The sequence below is a fragment of the Quercus robur genome, chromosome 10, assembly GCF_932294415.1.
Source record: "Quercus robur chromosome 10, dhQueRobu3.1, whole genome shotgun sequence".
Classification (NCBI taxonomy): Eukaryota; Viridiplantae; Streptophyta; class Magnoliopsida; order Fagales; family Fagaceae; genus Quercus; species Quercus robur.
The window spans coordinates 42,969,154-42,975,421 of record NC_065543.1 but is presented as its reverse complement, the minus strand read 5'-3'; the positions used below and the strand labels follow the sequence as shown (position 1 = coordinate 42,975,421).

Below are 6,268 nucleotides of genomic sequence, written 5' to 3'. Positions count from 1 at the left end.
TTATAAAAAAAAAACATAATAATTCATCAATTTAAAGTAAGCTTTGAAAACAACTTACGTTGATAATATGAGATTGAAATAATTCAATAACCTACAACAAAATGTTAATTATTCAATAACTGAAAATATATTTGCATTTTTTTTATGGTGTAATATGAGGCTAGCCATACCGCATCAACCACATTATAGGATGTAAGAAATTAAAAATATATATATATAATAAGGAAAATAATTATGAAACTTTTCAATTCACAATTATCTAATAATACCTTGGAAAGGAGCTCATAATCTCAACCAAAGAAAAAAAATGAAAACTTAGAAACTCATATTGTCACGTCCCAAACCCAAAACGGTCCAAAGCATGAGAAACCAAGCCTTCAAGAGAGACTGTATGGGATTTTTTTTTTTTTTTTTTTTCATTTGATAAAGTAAATATATATATTGATCTCTCCACAATACAAGTCAGAGCTCTATGACACATTTACAAGCAATACAAACTACAAATCATGTGTCTCCAAATACACTTAACAATCCAACATTCCAATAAAATAAACGCAAAGTCACGATCCTCTCTAAGGTATGCAACCTCAACAGAAAATTTAGGCCTACCAGACCCAAGGCTAACAAACCTCAAGTATCCAACCTCCAATAGAATTAATTAAGATCTCATTGAACTTTGCAAGATTGAGTCATCAACCATTTATGGCCCAAGTCTCCCAATTTAATATAACACTCCAATCACCACCAATAAATTAAGCTCCATGCCCAACATGTAGCTAATTTATCAGTAAAACTGTTGGAGAGTGGGATGAGCTAAGGCCCAGTAAGTAGCATAATTAATGGGGGTAGGGGAAACGCAAGTTTCATATTCAATAATAATAATATGACAAGAATGATTTAATAATGAAATACAAAGTTTCTCAAAGTAAATTCTTTGAAACTATATACTATAATCTATGAGCACCAACAATATAATTTCCAAAGCCATAATATCTAACATAAGGTAACTTATCACAAATATACCACACTACCACATAGACCGGTCAGGAGATCCACCCATTCACAACTAGCATGATATTGTCCTCTCTGGTATGCAGACTCTTGGCCCCATGGACAGCAGCCTCACCCATACCCTCAAGGTTTTTCTCTCCCCTCTTGGGTAGCAGAGAGAGCACGTCAAATAGGACATCTCTTGCATGTGGTCTCTTAGCCCCATGGGTAGCAGCCTCACCCACACACAATCAAGGAACCTCTTCCCCCCATGGACAGCAAGGAAGAACGCGTCATCCAAAGTGAAAGGGCACTGACCTGGATTTGATTCCGTTGTCACAAAGACTACTGAAACCAATTCAGGTGATCACTGGGAAATCACACATGGCATAGGGCTAAGACCACATAAACTCACAAGTTACATTATTTTGAAACACATAGTTCATATCCAGATAGTTTCAAAAAAAACCTTAAATAATACAACTTCAACAAAGTTTGTAAGGTTTTCAACTTCATTTTTGTCAAAAGATTTTCTAACAATTTCCCACATAACAAGACAAAATAAGCATCTTTAAATTTTCTAATATACCATAACATCCAAGATTTCCTTATCAAAGATTAAATAAAAGATGCTCATTTTTCCATATCAACAATCCATGCATTTCCCCAAATGCAATATCAAATATGATGCATTTTCATATATATATATATATATATATATATTAAGGTTATGACACAATAGTTTTTAGGAAAACATAGTTTCCATAAATAGTTTCCAAAAGTGTGTCTAACCCAAAAACAACATGATTATTTTTTCAAAATCCCATTAAAAAAACTACTTACCTCAGCAATCCATTCCAAATTTACCTCAACCGAGCAACGCATTCAACCAATCAAGTTACCAGTTCCATCACCAAGTTCCTTGGAACCTAGAAACACAAGTATCGAGCCTATTAATAACAAGGCCTACTACAAAATTACGCTATCAAATTTGTCTCCATAAATCGGAAAGGATTCCCTCAAAAATCAAACCTAAGGCTCTAAAGCCTAGCTTGACTAGCCCAAGACAAGTACCCCTACCGAAAAGGGAACCAAACAAGCATACAAGAAACTCATAGGACTACAACACAACCAAAGCCTTCAATTTTCCTTCCGCAAACAATGTGCATTTACCAACTTATTACAAAGCATGTCATTACCAATCCATGGTAAAATTAGCTATAGAAAAACATTTGTCAAAGAAAGCACATATTAACTTACAAGCTAAACCACACAACAAATGCTTTGAGTAAATTCCTTAAAGTCTTAGCATTCTATTCACACTTTCAGATAACTTCCAACAGGTCAGCCCTTTTTATAAAATTCGTTTGGTCCACTTAGTGTTATCCAAAAATCTTGAAATTAAATAGGGAGATGCCTTTATATGTCTAGTATGTACCACCAAAAATTCAGCTCAAAATGATTTTTCTATAATTTATTAAAAATCAAGTAATTCAACTTAATCGAATCAGTCAAGGACAGATTTACAGTCCCAAAAGAAAAATCATTATAATTATTATACTAGCCAAAATGCTTTGAGACTTGAATCAGGTAAAAGATATGTGTATTAGCTTTCATTATAGCCATCTAAGGCTTCCAGATTCAGTCTATGGTAGTTATTAGGAACTTTTAACTACAATATGTGCAGAGTTTCAACAGAAAACAGATTAAGTACGGTCAAATGGTCGTTTTGAACACCAAACTTCCTATCCCCTTTCGAGAAATATCATGTGTCCATCCTCAACAAACCATTTTATCATTGGTATAAAACATAAACACCAGAATTTTAAGAAATTAACACAGCAAGCAACCACAAAACAAAGTTTAGCAAAAACCATACAAAACCAAAAACTGTACAAAGCCAAAAGAAACATCTCACACAACCCATATCTGAAGCTTGCATTACCCACTTTTTAAACATCATCAAGGAGAAATACCCATATCAAAATAATATCCCCACCCAAGAGATTGACTCTACACAAGCTTTAGACCATAACCAAAACAATAAGAAAGTAAATCCAAGAAAATTTCACCTTTACACCACTGTTTCAGCAACTCCAAGAGAACACTTGTTGCCTCCATTAAAATGGAGCGGTGCTGTTGTGGTTTAGGTTGTTTAAGTGGTGATAATGGGTGGTTTAGAGTAGAGGAAGCTTGCAATGGGTCAGCCATGGGGTAGAGAAAATGAGAAGAGAAGAAGAAGCTAGAGAAGGACACAAGAAGAGGGAGAGAACCGTGTGGATCCAAGGAGGGGCTGTGCTGATCATTGCGGACCATTAACTACAAATATCTTGAGGAAACATTTATCACTCTACCCTTAGGTTTCTTCACTTCCTTAATTTTCACCAAGCTCATTACCACAAATCACAAAAATGCCATTATATGCTTTAGATATTCAAAAGACCTCTGCAAAAATAGTTTACCACTTTAAAGAAAAATAAAATTCATTTAAGGTATTATTCACATCTAAAATTTGCTTAAGAAAAAGGCTTGGGGTGTTACACATATGGTCTAGGCATATTTGATAACTCAAAAGGATATGCATCTCAAAATTTGGCACAATCATGTTCAATTTAGGCCAAGTATATAGGTTCATTACTTCTATTCAACACAAAACAATGATAACAAAAGCAACAATTGTAATTGACAAATAACAATGGTATACTTATGGATTCTCCAAAGTTGCACTACATCTGGTAGTAATTCAAAATGCTTCATGAAGGTAGTAGCTTCTCAATCCTATTAGTTTTTCTTTTTCTTTTATCTTTAAATGAATGGCTATTGCATTCATTTTTTTCTTTTTCTTTTTTTCTTTTTTTTTTTTTTTAAACTTTGCATCATTAAAAGATATTTCACTAACAAATTTACACGTCTACAATATGTTTGATTTATATTATTAGCATTGTCTTGTTAAAGATTGTTGGATTGAAAAGAATGAATAGTTACAACTAATCCTCTGTTTTTGTAATGGCTTAAGTTTTGGATGTAATGATTTTTGACATGATAAATAAGTGTGATAAGGCTGGTACCAAAGCTCAAAGCTAATTGACTAATTGAATTTAAAAGAGTGAATAATTTCAACTAATCCTCTGTTTATATACCCTAACACAAAGAGGTGGGAAAACAACAAACTAACTAATCTAGCTAAGAAACTAACAAAAAGTCAATTATTAACTATCTCAGAATACACTTCTACAATAGCAATCACGTAATGAGCTCATGACTTGAAGACTTTAACACTGTAGAGTTAACTGTACTTTGCAACCTAGTACAACAGGTGTGTTTTAGTGTTTGTTTCTCAAAACCACACCAAAGAATATTCTAAAACAAAATTAAAGCATTTATAGATCCAAAATATTTTCATTAGTCATAAAGGATGAGCTGCTGTTAGGTAAGGCTTGGTCAATTAATTAAAATATGCAATCAAAGTACCTTTCAAATCTAGAACTATGTCCATGGCCAGGACATATTTCAACCATAATCAAACCCCAATCTCTCAAAGCTATTAGGAATATCTTGCACCCATATTGGGTTTCAGTATCTGTAAAAAACTTGCCACCATAGGTAATCATATAAAAATTTCGATAGCATGGGTGATCTACTCTAGTAATTTAGAATGCTTCATGAAGGTAGTAGCTTCTCTACTATAGAAATTTGATACATACACAGATTTCTCATCCCACAATCACAAAGTAAAGCTGCTATAGTATTGAAAACTCTGATCAAATTACCTTGGGTATATAGCACAAAAAAGGCAGCAACAAAATGTAAAAAGGGAATAAAAAAATACCAAGCAAAAGAATAGAGCACAAAACAAACTAGAATTTAGAGATACCTCAATTGAATCATTCAGCTTCTGTCAGTATTTATATATTGTGAGGAGAGGAGGAAGGAAGACAGGGAGATTGCCGTTAGAAGGTGGGGAAGGAGAAAAAACTAAATTTGCATGAGAAACAGAAGGTGGGGGGAAGGGGAAGGGGAAGGGGAAGGAACAAAATCTGACATGATGAATACACAAAGTTGAGGTAACCATGGTTTTCAACAAAAGGGAAGGAAATACAAAAACCTGTAACCAGGGGCGTAGCCAGGATTTTTTACATGGGGGGGCCGATTTTCGACGACGACGATTATCATTGTTATATGGACAGTCTATATTTTTAGGTTGATATGGACCTTCTTTGAAATAACATCGTCGGATTCATCTTGTTTCTTGATAGGAAATTCACATATTTGTTTACGTGATCCTGGATCACAATCTATCTGTTCAGATTGAATTCTTGAACATTTGAAAGGGTGTTCATTAGGCATTGAAGTATCAACATTTATTTCTACAGTCACATTTGTTTCTACAATCATAGGTGTCCTAAATTCTGAATTGCTAACATCTTTTTTCTTAAAAAATGCATCAATTGTTTTTCGTTTGCTCATAATTCTTTAAGCTTTAAGAATATGACTCAAAAATTAACCTGAAAAGAACTTAAAAAATAAAATCTTAATTAAAATTTTTACTTAATTATATGGATGTTATTCGTACTTAAGAAAAAAACAAAATTTCCACTGTAATTTAAACAGTCAACATATCATCATTCCTATTATTAATTATATGGATGTTATTTATACCTCCCCATGCCTTCAATCATATATTTCTCTAAAAATCTATGAAAAATTAAAGTGCATGTAAATATTTAAGCGTATATAGTTGAGAAGAAGAAAAAAAAAACACTAAAAAAAGAGATGAAGGTGTAGTGCTGAAGAAAGAAAAGAAAACTGAAAACTCACCCTCTGAATGATTTATTTTAAGAAAGCAAGAAGAAAGAAAATAATGGTCAGTTTTTTTTTTTTTTTTTGGGATCATGAGGACCGAGTTTGAAAGGAGGGCTAAGCTAAGGTTTTGTTTTGTTTGGAAGCTGCTGGTACTAGTGGAGTGGGCGGTGGCAAGTACACAGAAGACAAGAAGAGAATAAAAAGAAGAGAAATGATATGTCTACAATATTTTCACAACATTTTTACAACAAATCATAAGTGGCAGGTTGTTACTGGTTGTTATTGTTGGAGCAAAAAAGTAATCTTAGTGTTAGGTTCAAATTTGAACCAATAACAACTAACCACTTATGATTTGTAAAAATATTGTAAAAATTTTATGGACGTAGCACCTCTCTAAAAAGAAGAGCAAAAGAAAAGGTTCTAATTTTGAGATTGAGAATGGGTGATAAAATGTTATTTTGTTGGGTAGTGCCTT

General features: G+C 33.1%; 1 long non-coding RNA gene across 1 annotated transcript; it reads right to left on the bottom strand.

Moving 5' to 3' along the window:
• Positions 1–868: 868 nt before the first annotated feature.
• LOC126703224 (uncharacterized) lies at positions 869–3,294 on the bottom strand. The gene is made up of 3 exons (XR_007647975.1): positions 3,063–3,294; positions 1,834–1,919; positions 869–1,360 (listed from the first exon to the last, which is right to left on the bottom strand). It is a non-coding gene; the product is annotated as an uncharacterized LOC126703224 (long non-coding RNA).
• Positions 3,295–6,268: the final 2,974 nt, after the last annotated feature.